Raw genomic sequence first — 17729 nt, 5'->3', positions numbered from 1 at the left:
TTGGATCTGTAATGCTGCTGAGCCAATTATAGGAATGAGATATAAGCAAAGCTCAGAGAAAGAGAGAGAAGGGAGCTTAGATATAATACTCCATTGTTTCTGTCCTCAAAGTAAAGTCAAGGAAGCCATATGGATAATTAAATTAGGAAGGCTTTACAAATTAAAACTGGCTTTCAATGGACATATTTTTCGCTTAACACTGCTCCATGCTACCATGCCTCACTATGACCTACAAGATCATATTTACACTCTGCAATTAAATCTTAAAGTCCAATTTTTTTATTGACATGCTCTGTACATTGTTGAATACATGGCCTATTGAGACCACCAGTATCACTGAGGGCTCTCGTTCCCAATCTTTTCCCCTGATAAGAGCTGGGCACCTGCTCCTCCATTATTCTCCTGTCCGTAGCACACCTGCTGGTCTCTAGAGCATCTGGCTTGGCAAGTTTACCTATGTATTTGCCTTCGCTTCTCTAATTACAATTCAAAGCCACTGTTTTATTTGGGAAGGAAAGACTAAAATAAAACCCAATCAAGAGAAAGGAAACAATAGAGTCCTAAACAGAGAGCAGAGAGTCATGCAGTCATGCTGGTAGAAAGAAATAGGCTAATTAAAAAAATGAGAGCAAAGGGGACATGCAGGAGAGAGAGCCAGGGACAGTGGCATCAGGACAGAGGGGCAGGGAGCACTGTGACAGATTCAGACCTGACTTTCAAATGAGCACTTGTGTTCAAGGAGGGGTGAAGCAGATAATGCCCCATAGCAGATAAGTCAGGCATGGGTTGTTTTCAACACAAGGCTAGATTGAGGTAAGGGACCAGTCTGAGCAGGATTCCCAGAAACCACCCTTCAGGTAGGGACTCTGTCATGTGCCCATCATGATAGTAAGGAGAGATACAGAAAAGGCTAAGCAACGAGAAGCAGTTTCTGAGACCCAAAAGTGACGGTCCAGAGTCAAGACCCAGGAACAGCAGGGATTGATGTCATGAACTTAAGAAAAGTTGCCCGGCGGTGCTGGAGCATGCCTTTAATCTCAGCACTTTGGAGGCAGAGACAGGCGGATTTCTGAGTTCGAGGCCAGCCTGGTCTACAAAGTGAGTTCCATGACAGCCAGAACTATACGGAGAAACCCTGTCTCGGAAAAAACCAAAACAAAAAACAAAAAAAAAGTAAAGTAAAAACCCAGTTACCTGGACATAGCCAACAGCACGGTTCTGAGGATGCAGTCAGTGCTCACTGGAGTTTTGCCCTCGGCTGCCTAATGGACTAGGTTCACTCATTTGTACTGAGTCTTATCATATATCCTATAGTCTCAAAAAAAAAAAAAGGCACAACCTCAAAACTCAAAGCTGAGCCTCAGAAAACTGAAGCTCCCCAGATCACACGTAGCATGTGGACCAAAGTGACAATAAATAAAGAAAACAATGAGAAAGGAAAACATGGCAGTTGGATGAGTGTCACAGCATCAGTATGGAAGAAGACCTGTACACCAACCTCGACAGCCACCCACCCCCCAAAAATTCCGTTTTGAACTGAAGCAAACAGCTTTGAGAAATTTTCATATACCTCTTCATAAAATTAAGACACCAAAATGTAGATTTGGAATCTAACCAGATAGAGAAAGTAAGAGAGAGGGAGAGAAATCATAAGCCATGTACCTGAAATATCCCCATATGATCTAAAGGTTTAGAGTTGTTGTTGTTGTTGTCATTTTTACTTTTCCTGGTTGTTGTGTATAAACTTCCTAGGAAGTTGATCAATGAATCAAGAATGACCCTAATTACGATTTAGACCTTAAAGGTCTCTCCAAAGTCAAGTGTCTCCACCTAATGAGAGTGTTAGGAAAGGATGAGAGGGGGAAGAGAGTAGAGTAATAGAGGGTGTAAATGTAATGAAAATACATCGTGAATATATGGACCCTCGTGTTGTACAGTTCATATCCACAATAAAACAGCCTTCATTGTAGCACTAATATATGATGCTTGAATCCTTAGGAGGTAGGGCTAGAGACAGGAAGTTAAATCATAAGAGACCCATCTTTGAAGGGCATGTTACACAACCTTCCCCATACCTTTCACTTCCTAACCACTGAGAGATGGTTACTTCCACCACACATCACACATTTATACCTTGATGCTACCCAGAACTGTAGGACCAAGTGACCATGAACTAAAACCTCTGACTCCATTGGCTCAAATAAAGCTTTTCTACTTATAAATTGATGTTCTTTGGCATCTTGATTTGATTACAGAAGGATAAGAGTGTTTTGAAGAAAGGAACTGTAGTAGAAGAGTTCAACAATGTTGGTCAAAGTCAAGTGTATTAAGGTAAGTTTTGCATAACAAATTTCTTCAGATTTAATCCACTCAAAACAATAGGACTTCACTGTCTTTGTCCTGTGATCCTCTGCCACACACACCAAAGTCCATCTTTGGTGGACCTAAGATTGACCTAAGATTTACGTTTAAGCAGAGGATAGTTGAGGTCAACATGTCACCCCATAAATCACTGGATGAGATTCATTCTCTCCTGTAAACAGATTTGACAAGTTGTCAGAACTGTGAAATCTCTTTTGAAGAGACAAGTTTTCCTCTGGCTGGCACCAGCATCCAGCTTTCTTCTCCCAACATGAGATTCCTGGGGAAAGTTCACTTTCTTATGTCTCATTATTACGTCTTTCTGGCTCCTATACAGACTTCGCGAAATGACACAAACTCTTCTTCTAAATCGACTTCCTCTTTACTGCCCTGTGATGTCTGGGTGAGATTACCTGCCAATGTTCCATTTCCAAATAACATCACTTCATTTCATACATACATACATACATACACACACACACACACACACACACACACACACACACAACACAACACACAAACACACACACGACGATTTAGTCACACTGAAACTTGAGACCAAAGTCTGCACTACCTGGGTTGGAGATCTCACACTGAGTACTCTGCACTAGCAGCCCTCAGACATGGCAGCCAGGCCTGCACTGAACATCTGATCCTAGTGTGTTAGTCTTTGTTGCCGTCCATCCTTATTTTTGCCAGTCTTACTCGAATGCTTATGTATCCTCTCTGGTTCTTTTTCTATACATGGAGTTTCTTCCATCGTCACTTTGGAACCTCTATGCTTCCATCCTCCCATCCCTAATTTTGTTTTTCATCATGATGTCATGGTCTTTGTGCTTTTGCTCTACTTTAAAGTGTGTCTTCCACTTGACCTTCAGACTCCAGTTCTGACCTCATGGTGACAGATCTCTCTTTAATTCCCCTTCTCATTTTTAAACTTGAAACATCAAAGCCTTGAATTTTAAGAAATCGCTCCAAAACTATAACACTACCTCCCTGAGCCTTGGGAATGGCTCCGGCTTCCTCTCCCTCTGTTCTCCTTTTTTCTTTTCTCTTCCTTCCTCTTTGATTTATTTCAAAAAAAAAAAAAAAGCTGCAAAGTCCCCTTAGGTTGTGATCTCTTTTGCATATCTGGGATTCTATTCTTTTAGTAGTGAGGAAACAGAGACAAAGCTCCACACTGTCACCTCCTCAGTCTGAGATGTTCCCCTAGAGTTTTAGGGATCTCAACTCAAGTCAAACTAAGACTAATGATTGCCACCAAACACAATATCAGGAAGAGCTAACATAATGAAACAGGGTTAGAAATACTGTCTAAAATGTTTTAATGTAAGCATAAGGCAGAGTTGAGAAAAAGAGAGGCACTTACTTGAAAGTAAGACACAACTTAGGTGTGAGTGTGAGCATCTCAAAAGACTCACACAAAGTAAATACACCCAAGTGTGGGTACAGGTCTGTCCAAGAGAAAGTAATGAATTTGTCTTAGCATACACTGTTTTGATGCCTCTCAAACATTGGCACACTCTCTCCATCTCTCTATCTGTCTCTATTTCTCTCTGTGTGTGTGTCTCTCTCTGTCTCTCTCCACTCCTTCCTTCCTTCTTTTTCCCTCCTTCCCTGCTCAACCCTCTCAGAGAGATAGGTCAGGTGGTTTCAGAGAAACCTTGGATAGAATCATAGCCTATAAAGTAAAGCTAGAAACCACTAGGGTTCTGCAAGGTGTCCAGCAAGTGTGCTTTTCCCTCACATGGGGATTCTCCTGAGATTCCTAGAGAGGAAGCTAGGGAGGTTAATGGCTAGGGAGGAAGGCTTCAAGCATTGTGATTTTCCTCTGCTGCTGGACACGACTTTTACTAGATTCCCTTCACTAGAGTGTCTCTCAATTTTGTCCAGAGTTCTCCCTGCCTTTCTATTCTACGTCATTACCAGATTAACAGCACAGTGAGTGAGATGGAAACACTCCCATGAGAAGCAGGACTGCCACTCACAGGCAGTTTTGAAGCCTAAAAAGCCTTGAGTCTCTTCCATGATTATGTAGAGAACCCTGATTCATGTTCTCATAAGCAAACAAGGAGACCTGAAGGTCAGAACTTGCTCCCACAATCATTTGTATGGGTGGACATGGGGGATTCACAGATCCCAGAATTACAATCTCTGTCCATGAACAAGAGTCATGATACTCAGTCTAAGTCAATCCCAGCACCCAGAACTGAAATTATCCAAGCTCACTATTTGGCAGTGTGAGACATTGCACCAAAATGCCCAGTCACAGTATCTGTTCCTTACAAGAGACAGAGTTGGGACTGGGTGTCAAGGAAACAGTGACATGCATTGAGCCCACATCTTGTCAGAATTTTAGTTGCTGTGTGATAATAGAAAAGATAACAACAAAAGCATGAGCTCAGACACTGAAGCAGCCAGTGTGGTTTGTCCTATGCATTATTTCTTTCCACAAAAGACTTGATAGGATTTATCACAGAAGATATGCAATAAGACAGAAAACACAAAGATTTTTTTTTAAACCAGAGTTAGAAAAAGCATAATATAAAAGAGATGCAGGCAAGAAAAGCTTGAAAAGATCCTTTTTTTATGGAGTACTGAATGAGTGGGCAAACCAGTCATACAGTTTCTTGGGACACTGCTTTCTCGTAGGTCAGAAAGGGACTTGGTTTAAAGTCATTCATTAGAGTAAATAGAGCCACGTTAAAATCCAAAACATTACTCCCTGTTCAACTCTAATTTCAGTGAGTCCAGTGTCAACAAAGCCAACCAAAGTTCTGGAACTGACTAAAGCTAGCCGCCATCTGTACATGAGAAAGAAGAGTTAGTTCAAAGATCAAACTACGGCTTCCAAGAAATTTATGGAATATTATGATCCTATAATATCTACAAATTGGGGAATGATAAATGAAAGAAGAAAATTAAGAGCTGAAGAAAACAAAAAAAAATAATTTGACAAATATTCTGGATATTGGATATTGTGCTAATGGATAAATACATGATTCTGTGTCTGTTAATTTCTTAGAAAAATAGCCAACTTCTACCATATAGAATCTTGTAAGCACCTTTCTTAAATTTCAATTTTATTTATTATTTTCTTGAGGGAGGATTTTTCTCAATTTTTATTCTTTATGTGTATATGTGAGTGTGTGTGAGTATGTGTGTGTGTGTGTGTGAGTATGTATGCCCATGCACACATGCCAGAGGTCAGCCTCTAATGTTCTTCTTTCACACTCTACATCCCTCTTTCAGACAAGTTTCTCACTAATCCCAGAGCTCAGTAATTGGCGAGACTGCCTGGTTAGCAAGCACTGGGAATCTCCCTGACTCTACCTCCACAGGGATGGGGTTAAAGACACATATCATTATGTCCAATTTTTACCTTGGTGCTGGCTGCAAATTCATATCTCCATACTGCTGCTTGAATGGCAGATACTTTACCAATTTAGCCATCTCCCTAGCTCTAACGTTTCAGCATTAAAGCTATCACAGCATTGACCCTGCTCATCAGTTTGCACATATATGTAACACAATCAAAGGAAGCCCAGATAAGCCATTCTTCACTCTTAACTTTAGCAGTTTCCCTGCTAAGGCTTATGTGTTAAAGACCAAAATCTTAGCTACAATAATTATATATAGATCTAACTTCTTATTCTAATATCTTCCATAAGTTCCTTCTCAGTGGTAAATGGATAATTCTTACACATACCAAAAGAATAGACTTTGTCCTGGACCAATTTCATTCATCTTCTTCAAATATTGATTAGTAGGCTTATATTTGCTCACTGAATTGGCTTTTATTTATTGTCAACCTGACCAATTCTAAAATTACCCAGGATGCACATGCCTGTGGAGGGGGGGGAGGGTCTAAATTATGTTAATTCTGATAAGATATTTCTCCAACAGTGGAAATGAGCCAATTCAAGACAGAAAATGAACACATGCAGAAAGAAGGAAAAGGAGGGGAGAGAGACCAAAATGTCTGGATTATATGGGGGAAGAGCCTCTGAGGGAAGGGCAGCCCAGCTTCTGGACTGGAAAGTTCAGGGTACAGGACTTTATATACCAGGTAGGAACTGAGGGATGCTGGAAGAACCTGAAGGTTAGGTCTGCTTTGGTACATAAAATATTCACCTCAGCCCCTTACCTGGGTCTAAAACCAAACAAATTGCAGAAGAAAAACCCAATGGATTGAGTTATAGAGTGCATGAAAAGGAGAGAGAGAGAGAGAGAGAGAGAGAGAGAGAGAGAGAGAGAGAGAAGCATAATGAACATATAAGCATTTATTTCTCTCTGCTTCTTGACTTCAAATGCAATGTGACCAGCTACCTCCTTTTCAGCCTGCTTTGCCTTCCCTATCATGAAGGACTGTATCCCCTCAAACTGTAAGCCAAAATAAAGTCTTCCCTCTTTAAACTTCTGCCCATCGGGTATCTGGTCACTGCAACAAAGGAGGTAACCAATACATTCATAAATATCAGTTTTTGCTTCCTTAGTCTTACAAAAACCTATTAGACGTTGGGGCTCCCTTTCCCTCTCCTCCTTTTTCATGATCCTGCAAGTTCATCAGCTTCATTGAGAATCCAGATCAAAGAGAGACCACAGCAGGCAGTGCCAGGGAGGCAGTCAAATCATCTGATTTTTCAATTTGGGTCCAGAAGAAACATGCTTGGAATTCTCAAGCAATTTTAAAAGATAATGCTGCAATTTAGATATAAGGTTTGCCCCACAAGGCTCATGCGTTAAACACTTAATCCCCAGTGCAAAGTTCAGAGAGGGTTGTGAAGGAAGTGACTAGAAAATGAGGACCTTGACTTAACCCATTGATGAGGGAGGAGGCATTGTGAAAGGTGAGGCCTAGCTGGAGGAGATAGGTCATAGAGATGAAAAGCCAGCACACAGAGCTAAGTATTCCTTGTAAATCTGACTCTGGTTTAAAAAGCCAAGGAAACCGCAGAGCAAAGAAGATCAAAACCAGAGGAAAAAAGAAAAAAAGAAGAAAAAGTCCATTTAGTTTCTCCTTTCCTGGCATTTTTGACACGTAAAATACTTTTAGTGCTTAAGCCAATATTCCAACATTAATTTGCTTGTGGTGGGCTACTATTTCAAAATGTTTTTAATGTTGCAAACACCAAGCTAGAAGGCTGTTGTAGCAGCTAGCCACACATTAAAGTCTTCTGACTTGTTTCCATTCCACCACGGCTCTCAGAGCAGCCACGGAGCTAATCCAATTTTCAGGCCCATTAACCTGGAACTTCAAATCAAAAGAGAGACCACGCATCTCCCTGATGGGTTTTTAAAGCAGTAACAACTGTAGCAGAAGCATCCTTTCAAAGTTCCCTCCCTGCCTGCCGATCAGAGCGTGCACCATTTCCCAGAGCCCCGATCCACATATGGGTGGCTCCTCAAAGGCTGGCAGGAAAAGAAAAGGCAGAGGGAGGCTGGACTTCTTATTTCCTAAGCTTGCCATTAAGATCCACCCAATCCGGTCTTCCAATAATGTAGGCTGGAAAATGCTTGTTGGTAGAATCCCCAGGTGTTCCTCTAAGCTCTTCTCCCTGCTGTGGATGAGTTAGTTTCCTCCATCCCTTGATTAGCGCACCACTCAGGAAGACGTTTGATTTAAAAGAAAACAAAAATAAAATCCCCACTCAGTTATCTCAGGTCTAGATGAGCACAGTATATTGTTTTCTGAGGCTTAGACATGATTTAAGTGTGCCCTCCCTAAACTCATCACCTAGAAACTTAGTCACCATATAGCATTGTTGGAAAGTGGTAGACACTTTTAAGAGGAGCTTAGCATCCCTGGGAAGGGAGTGATACTGGTATCGCATAGTGGGTTCTATCTTGAAAGAGTGAACTTGTTCCTGTGAGTAGTGTTTATGAAACAGTAAGTGTGACCTCTTCACCTTGATCTCTTACTTCCTCCTTTGCCCCTGAGATTTGCCACTTGGAACACTGTTACATGTACCACATGTAGTATCCCACATGTGCCACGGTGTAAGGAGACCATGGAGCCACTGGTATCACAAGTCAAATAAACCTTTCTTCCCTGTACAAGTCTATATAAAACAGGCCATAATACTGCCACTATACAATGCTTATGGGCGTTACCAGAATAATAGATCACTGGAGAATTTCCTTAAAGTTACTACTACCGGGGTTCTAATCCAGACAAAGAGGAGCAGATGTCTAGGGGTAGGATCCAAGCATGGCATTTTTCTTTTCAAACAGGGTCCTGAATGAATCAAATTTTTTATTTGATATGCATGGAAGTATTTAAAATGTTGTATCTCCCAGTTATAGAATTTCAAGCAACAGAGAACAAGGGAAGGACCCAGTGGGAGAGGGCTTTCCTCGAAGCCTCAAAATCCCTTCAGGATTCACTCCCCCCCCCTTTTTTTTCTTCAGTTTTATGGGTAGAACTCTGAAAACATTTCACCAATCAAATTGGAACTACGCTCAAACCATCTGTTAAAAAGAAAGTTGCTTTCTTATTTCAGCTGTAGATGCCATCAACCGCGTGCTGCAAGTGTCACAAACAGTGACAGCAGATGTCATTGTAGGACAGAATTTTGTATTTGTTGATGTGGTTTATCAGCAAGCGCTGTGTGAGCATTCACTGGAGATAACACATACTACGAGACATTCATCTCCCATGTGGGTGGGGTATCACTATTCCACCTCCTTTTTAAAATAGAAGTATAGGATTTTAATTAGCTGACGAACTATTGGGGTTTCATATGGCTCCTTTGTCCATTCTTAATTCTAATTAACATAGCCCACTGTCCCTCCCCCAGTAGCTATATATACATATATGACCAGTTTTTCTCCCTGTTCTTAAATTTTAGGCTTGTTCTGTCACCTTCTCTTATTGTGTTTGACTTGCATTGCAAGATTATATAGGTTGATGGTCTTATTAGGAAGACAAATGTAAACCATGACACCATTCTGGAGCTATAAGATAGCAGAACAGTTCAAGATGGCAATCTACCACATATGCTTCGTACTTCAAGGGCATAAAAGTAAAGATCACTGACACAGGGAGTATAGACAGAGTGAGAAGTGGTTCCAATTCTGGGGTCTGTAGAACTCTAAATGAATGTGATCAGTAGAGGATGAGAGACTTGTAAAATAAATTAACAAGGAACTATTTGTGTAAGATAAGAATTGGGAACTGTGAGCTAGAAACCAAATTAGGAAACTGTTTCAAAGAGGAATGAGCATCTATGCGTAAAACATGACTCAAGTATCAGTAACTGACCACTGAAATTAGCAGTTTCGGTGAAATTAGAAGTTGTTATCACAGAGTGCATGAGGCCAAACCTAATTGGTTTGAGTTACAAAGACAAGAGAGGTGTGTTTAGAGTTTGCTAAGATGAAAAATACCTTCAAAGAAGGAACAAGCAGCCAGGGACAGATGTGACAAAGCAAGCTCTTGTCTTAGGTGGAAGTCTATAAGGCAATTAAGTTCAATTCACATCAGAAGTATAAGTCTTAGCCCAAAAAGTTGAATCACTCCACTCTGAGGAAAAGCATGATATAGACTGGTCCTACATATGTGACGACCAAACTTAAAATTCCTGTCTCTATTAGGCTTTGTACTACCATGATAAAATACCATGACAACTTGGGGAGGAGATAATTTATTTCTGTTTACAGTTCCATATCACAGTCCAACACTGAAGGAAGTCAGAACAGGAATTCAAGGAGGAATCTGGAAGCAGGAACTGAAGAGGCCATGGATGATTGCTGATCACTGGCTTGCTCTCTATGGCTGTCTCAACCGGCTTCTTCATACTATTCAGGGCCATCAGCGCAAGGTTAGCCCCACATACAATTGCCCGGACCCTCTCACATTAATCACTAACTTAGAAAATGTTCTCCTATAGGCTTGCTTTTCTTGTCTCAGGTTGGCAAAGGTATCAACCAGGAAAAGTGGGAGGAGGATAGGTGAACAGGCAAAGCAAAAACAATATTTAGAGTAGTAAAACTATTCTACATGTTATAAGAAAAATACCATATACTGAGTGGCACATGTTGTTTAGAAATAGCTCAATGTCATGCCATGCCCTGCTTCTCTACTGGGGTGTCTGGAGCACCTCCAGCAGGCTGTCGTGAGAAGGCAAGGCAAAGTCCAGAACGGAGACTCAGTCCACAGTTGTGTTCTCCTTTGCCTGACCTGAAGGGAAAACAGTGAAGTCTGGGATGAATGCTGTGGTTCCTGATCTCCTGAATACCTAGGCTCTGCTGGGATAATAGAGTTCTCACAGTTCTGGAAGCTAGATACAAGCTACCTGTAGATTCAGTGTCTACTTTAGCTTCAAGACAGTAACTTTCTGGGTCATCATCTGATGAAAATAGAGGAAGAAAGAAAGGAGAGAAAAGAGAGAGACATAGACAGAGTGTGGAGAAGCTATCTCTTGTGTTTCATTTAAGGATATGGATCCAGTTCATGAGGTCCCCACTTCAGTTTCCAAAGGTCCTATCTCCAAATACTTTCACTTTAAGAGTAGATACTTTATAGTAGAGGAGACATTTGTCACTTTGCCAAAGCTGGCATATGCTTATGACATATTTACAAGAGTGATTGAGATGATTTGCAAAGGCATATCTTACTCATGCCACATCATCAAAGATTTCGAGGTATCTCCAAAAGAAGATTGATTTAGGATCTGTGTGGATAGAATAGTGATATGGGAAGGCTCCTGCAAGAGCCTCTCAGGAGACAGCTCCAGATTCCCATACACATGCCTGGAAAGACAACAAGCTACTATCCTCTGGGTTTTCCTAAAACTGTGTGATACACTATCTCTACAACCAAAGTGTGGGTGTCTATCTGTCTGTTTGTCTGCCTGCCTGAATGTTTGTTTCTGTGCTTGAGAACATTTCACACTGGAGGTAAGGGTAGGGGCTGCTAAAGACAGTATTAGCTATTCCCACATGTTGTTTAGAAATAGCTCAATGTCATGCCATGCCCTGCTTCTCTACCGGGGTGCCTGGAGCACCTCCAGCAGGCTGTCATGAGAAGGCAAGGCAAAGTCTAGAATGGAGAGTGAGTCCATAGTCGTGTTCTCCTTTGCCTGACCGCAAGGGAAAACAGTGAAGTCTGGGATGAATGCTGTGGTTCCTGATCTCCTGTATACCTAGGCTCTACTGGGATACAGCTAGGAGTGAGGAACTGGGGTCCCAGTTAGAGCTTCCCCATAGGACATCTACATGATAGGTAGGAGGGGGAAGGCAGAGCCAGTGACAGGCAGGACTGATTCGGAGTGAGTACCAGAGTATGCAGGGGACCAGAAGAGAGAACTTCTTTCGGAGTTTTAGGCATGACTTTTATTTTTTCTTTTGGTTATTTTCTTTTTTTTTTCTGTCATATGTTTTATTTTTAGGGCATTTTTTAAAAATTAGATACTTTCTTCATTTAAATTTCAAATGCTATCCCATCTGCCCTGCTCCCCAACCCACCCACTCCTGCTTCCTGGACCTGGCATTCCCCTGTACTGGGGCATATGATCTTTGCAATACCAAGGGCCCCTCCTCCCATTGATGGCCGACTTGGCCATCCTCTGCTACATATGCAACTAGAGACACAGCTCTGGGGGGTACTGGTTAGTTCATGTTATCCCCTTTCCCGGTTTCCTCTTCACAAACTCCCTATGCCACCCCCTCCCCCTGCTTATATGAGAGTGCACCCCTAATACCTTCACAACCCCCTCACTGCCCTAGCACTCCCCTACACTGGGGCATGGAGCCTTCACAGGACCAAGGGCATCCCATCCCACGGATGCCAGATAAGGTCATCCTCTGCTACTTATGCAACTGGAGCCATGGGTCCCTCCATGTATACTCTTTGGTTGGTGGTTTAGTCCCTGGAAGCTCGGGGGGGGGGGGGCTTGGTTGATTGGAATTGTTCTTCTATGGGGTTGCAAACCCCTTCAGTTCCTTCAGTTCTTCCCCTAACTCCTCCATTGAGGTCCTCGTGCTCAGTCCGACGGTTGGCTGTGAGCACCTAGATGCATCTGTATTGGTCAGGCTGTGGCAGAGCCTTTCAGGAGACAGCTATATCAGGCTTCTGTCAGCAAGCACTTCTTGGCAATAATCACATCAGCAATAGTGTCTACCATTGGTGTATGCATATGGGATGGATGCCCAGGTAGGGCTGTCTCTAGATGGCCTTTCCTTCAGTCTCTGCTTCACTCTTTGTCCCTGTACTTTCTTTAGACAGGAGCAACTCTGGGTTAAAATTTTGGAGATGGCCTCCCCTTCCAACGATCCTTAAAGAAGAGATCCCCCTTGCTTGTCCATACTGGTTTGTTTGATGGTGGATGTGAATGCATACCCTTTATTCAGGGTGAACTAGGGAGTAAATACCTATTGTGGGAGAGCCAGAGTTTTTGAAAAATATCCACCTTTGAATATCAGCTAGGTCTCTGCCTGCCTGCCAACTACTGTAGGAATCAAAACTCTCCTTTCCCAATGGTTACCGGGATGGATAAGTGAATAACAAAATTGAACGGCCAGTGCACACATGCCAGCCTCCAGCATGGCATTCACGGGGCTGCTACAAACCTAGGGTAATGAATGCATTCCAACCCATTGGGTTTCTGTACTCACTGTGAGCCAGTGTGTTTATTTGTGCACCACACATCTAATTACAACAAGAAGTTGAGCTGATTAGCTTTCATGTGCATCTTGTAGACCTACAGCCTTGCCCTTTTTTTCTCCCCCGGCTTTAAACATTCTGGCTCTAGGTTGGCATTAATTCTATTGATGACTTTAAAGTCTTAACTAATATCCTTTGACTCTTTGAAGATGCTTAGCACTTCAGCATGCCGGGAGTAAAACTTCACAGTGCACAATTATCAAAAGGAACTATTTTCATCCAAATATAAATGGTTCACGCTTTATTCCACTTCTCCCCGGCACTTGACATGTGTGCTCATTTGATTTAATTTTATTTTTGTTCTCTGTAATGGCTTGTCTCTATTAATTATAGACTAAGTGCATCCCACCTCTGCAAATCGTTAACCAGCTATAGAATTTTGCTATTTTTGCCACAAGATGTCAAATTCATTACTGATTCTGTAGTTCAAAGAAACGGTTGCACAGTTCTATGCACTCTATAATGAAATATGTTTATTGTGTTTCTTATTGCACAAAAATTTGACTTTTCTATTATCTTTCTTTTAAATTACAAAGGCAATATGACCTCTGTATTCACAGTGATTGCTGAAGCAAGAGGAGCCATTCTTTGGGATCTGAGTGATGTATTTCTTAGATGCACTCTATAGATTTTTAGAGCTTCATTCAAAGGCTGATTCCGATTTAATCAATGCCCAGTCTCTTTTGTTTCCTCAATAAACAGAAAATGTTGCAGTACTACCTGACAGAATGGTACAGAGATTCTTTCATTAATAAAATCCTTGAAATAAGTATCAAACAAGATACTTTCAAAAGAAAAATGGAACTGAGGAATCTCAAATAGCTGAGAAGCACCTAAAGAAATGATCAATATTCTTAGTCATCAGGGAAATGCAAATCAAAATGACCCTGAGATTCCACCTTACACTAATCAGAATGGCTAAGACAAAAAACTCAGGTGACAGTAGATGCTGGAGAAGATGTGGAGAGAGAGAAACACTCCTCCATTGCTGGTGAGATTGCAAGCTGGTCCAAGCCAGCCACTCTGGAAAGCAACTCAGAGGTTGCTCATAACGTTGGAAATAGTTGGACCTGAAGACCCAGCTATACTGCACCTGCGCATATACCCAAAAGAAGCCCCAACATATAACAAGAACATGTTCTCCACTATGTTCATAGCAGCCTTATTTATAACAGCCAGAATCTGGAAACAACCCAGATGTCCCTCAACAAAAGAATGAATACAGAAATTGTGGTACATTTACACAATGGAATACTACTCAGCTATTAAAAACAACAACTTCATGAATTTTGCAGGCAAATGGATGGAACTAGAAAGTATCATCCTGAGTGAGGTAACCCAGACCCAAAAGGACATACCTGGTATATACTCACTGATAATTGGATATTAGCCCCAAATCTGAGAATACCCACAATACAATTCACAGGCCATAGGAAGGAAGATCAAAGTGTGGATTGGATACTTCAATTCTGCTTAGGAGGAACAAAATAATCACAGAAAGCAGAGGGAGGGACCTGACTGGGAGAGGGGAGGGGGAAGGAAAGGGATGACAGGTTCAGAGGGAGAAGTCCAGAGGGTCAGAAAAATGAATGGAAATATGTAGCAGTTGGAGTGGAGAACAGGGGAACCACTAGAAAGTCTCAGACACCAGGGATGCAAGAGGCTCCCAGGCATAATGGGGATGACATTAGCCAAAATACCCAACAGAGGGGAGATAGAGCCTAAAGAGACTACCTTCAGTAGATAAGCATAGCCCCCAGTTGAGTGAAATGGTCACTCACCCATCTCAAAATTTTTAACCCAGAATTGTTCCTGTCTAAAAGAAATGTAAGTACAAAAAAATGGAGCAGAGACTGAAGAAAAGGCCATCTAGACACTGCCCCATCTAGGGATCCATCCAATCTGCAGACACCAAGCTCCCGACACTATTGCTGATGCCAAGAATTGGTTGCAGATAGGAGTTCAGCAGGGCTGTCCTCTGAGAGGATGCAGACACTCACAGCCAACCATTGAACTTAGCCCAGGGACCCCAGTGGAAGAGATAGGAAAGGACTGAAGGAGCTGAAGGGGATTGCAACCCCGTAGGAAGAGCAACAGTATCAACTAACGGGACCCCTCAGAGCTCCCACCAACCAAAGAGTATACATGGGTGGGTCCATGACTCCTGCCACACAAGTAGCAAAGGATTGTCTTATCTGGAATTAATAGGAGGGGAGGCACTTGGTCCTATGGGGGCTTGATACCCCAGCATAGAGGGATGCTAGAGCGGTGAGGTGGGAGTGGGTGAGTGGGTGGGGGCATACCCTCTTAGAAGCAATGGGGAAGGGGATGGGATTGGGGGTTGTGGAGGGGAGACCCAAAAAGGGACAACATTTGAGATGTAAATAAATAACATGATCAATTTTTAAAAAGAAAAATACAAATGGCCAACAAATCTAACAATCAACCTTCATCTTTAATAACAAATAAATAATTATGTATCTGGCATCTGCTTAATGCTTTCTACTTAATTAATTGGGAAGAAATCAGACTGAGTAAACTCAATTGCCCTGGCTTCCAATATAAGCAAACTGAAATTCAACTCACTAGCAAACATCTTAACCAGGCAGAAACATCTTCTGATTCCTAATTGAGGACCTTTGGGCTGGAATGATCCAAATAAGGCCAATGCTCCACCTAAGCCAGTCATATATTTTCTGCCTAACTTCATACTCTTCCTATAAGGAACTGCCCCACAGGCCCCTTTAGCAGGCTCCAAACTACCCAGTTCACAATAGCTGCTCAGATAAACACCTTATGGTTTAAATGCACCTTACTTAGCTTTAAACACTACCTACGAAGACTATTCTAAGTGGCTTGCACACACTGGCTCATTTTATTCTCATAACCATTCTATAATTATAGATTCAAACACAACTAAACCACAGCTCATGCTGAAGTTTAAAACAGAATGATCAGAAGAAATAAAAATAAAGTAAAATGAAATACTACATTTACTTTCAGATTGACCAAAGGTTTTATAGCATAATTGATAAAGGAGCCTCCAAAATAATACAGACTTACCATTTTTCTTGGTTACCAATCAGAAGTGTATGGAAGAAAAAAATTTTTAAATTAAAAAAAAAAAAGCAACTATTACTTATAATCAAGGCAAGAGCCACGACTGAAGGAATGGTCATCCAGAGACTGCCCCACCTAGAGATCCATTCCATCTGCAGTCACCAAGCCCCCACACTATTGCTGATGCCAAGAAGCACTTGTTGACAAAAGCCTGGTATGACTGCCCCTTGAGAAGCTCTACCAGAGCCTGACCAATGCAGATGTGGCAGCCAACCATTGAACTGAGCATAGGGACCCTAGTGGAGAAGTTAGGAGAAAGAGTGAAGGAGCTGAAAGGGGTTTGCAATCTTATAGGAAGAACAACAATACCAACCAACCAGAACCCGCCCCACCCCCACCCCAGCTCCCAGGGACTAAACCACCAACCAAAGAGTACACATGGAGAGACCCATGGCTCTAGCTGCATATGTAGCAGAGGATGGCCTGGTTGGACATCAATGGGAGGTGAGCCCTTGGTCCTGTGAAGGGAAATGCCAGGACAGGGAGACTGGAGTGGGTGAGGGGGAGCATCCTGATAGAAGCAGCAGGAGGGGGAATATGATAGGAGGTTCCCGAAAGGGAATCCGGGAAAGGGGATAACATTTGAAATAAATAAAATATCCAATAAAAAAAGAAAATATTTATGCTCAAAATGGCATTGGCCCTAGTATAGGGGAATGCTAGGGCAGTGAGGTAGGAGTGGATGGGTGGGGGAGCTCCCTCATAGAAGAAGGGGGGAGAGGATAGGGGGTTTACAGAGGGGAAACTGGGAAGGGGTATAACATTTGAAATGTAAATAAATAAAATAACCAACAATATATATATGAAATATATCATATCACATATATATCATATATATACATACATATATATACATGTATGTGTGTATATATATATATATATGTATATATATATATATATGTGTATATATGTATGTGTGTATATATATGAGATATTGCAGGGCTGTCTGGAGATCAGAAGGTCAGAAGGGGTCGAAGCATGCCTAAAACCCTAGATTTTTTTTATCCTGAGAGTGGAAGAAATTTGCATGCTCCCCAGCCTTGCTCTGGTACCCCTTTCCCTCACATAGATGCATGTAGCAACCATAAGCTCATGCAGCCAAGGGCTGATTGCTGTTTACCTGACTGTTAGACCTGAAACACTCCAGGTTGAACTTCCTTTTTATATGAACTTAGAAGGTTCCTCCCCACTGGCCCCTGCTGCCCCCAAATATGCGAAAAAGTACCCTTAATGTTCTTCCCCTGCCAATAACATACCACCACTTGCACCCAACCAACCATTCTCCCTGGGGTATAAATAGTCCCTGTCCCCTGCTACTGTCCTCTGTCAGTCTCCTGGGTGTTCTTTCCCATTGTACTCACCGCTACTCAGGATCCTCTTCTAGCCCCAATGGTCCTTGACTCTGCTTCCCTTAAGGATCAGGCTAGTGTGTGATAGCAGGAACACACCGGGACAAAGTGGTTCTCTCTCTCTCTCTTTATTATTAGATGTTTTCTTTATTTACATTTCAAATGCTATCCCGAAAGCTCCCTATACCCTCCCCCCGCCCTGCTCCCCTACCCACCAGCTCCCACTTCTTGGC

This window comes from Mus caroli, chromosome 5, assembly GCF_900094665.2.
Source record: "Mus caroli chromosome 5, CAROLI_EIJ_v1.1, whole genome shotgun sequence".
In the NCBI taxonomy this organism is placed as follows: domain Eukaryota; kingdom Metazoa; phylum Chordata; class Mammalia; order Rodentia; family Muridae; genus Mus; species Mus caroli.
This window is presented reverse-complemented; position numbering follows the sequence as displayed.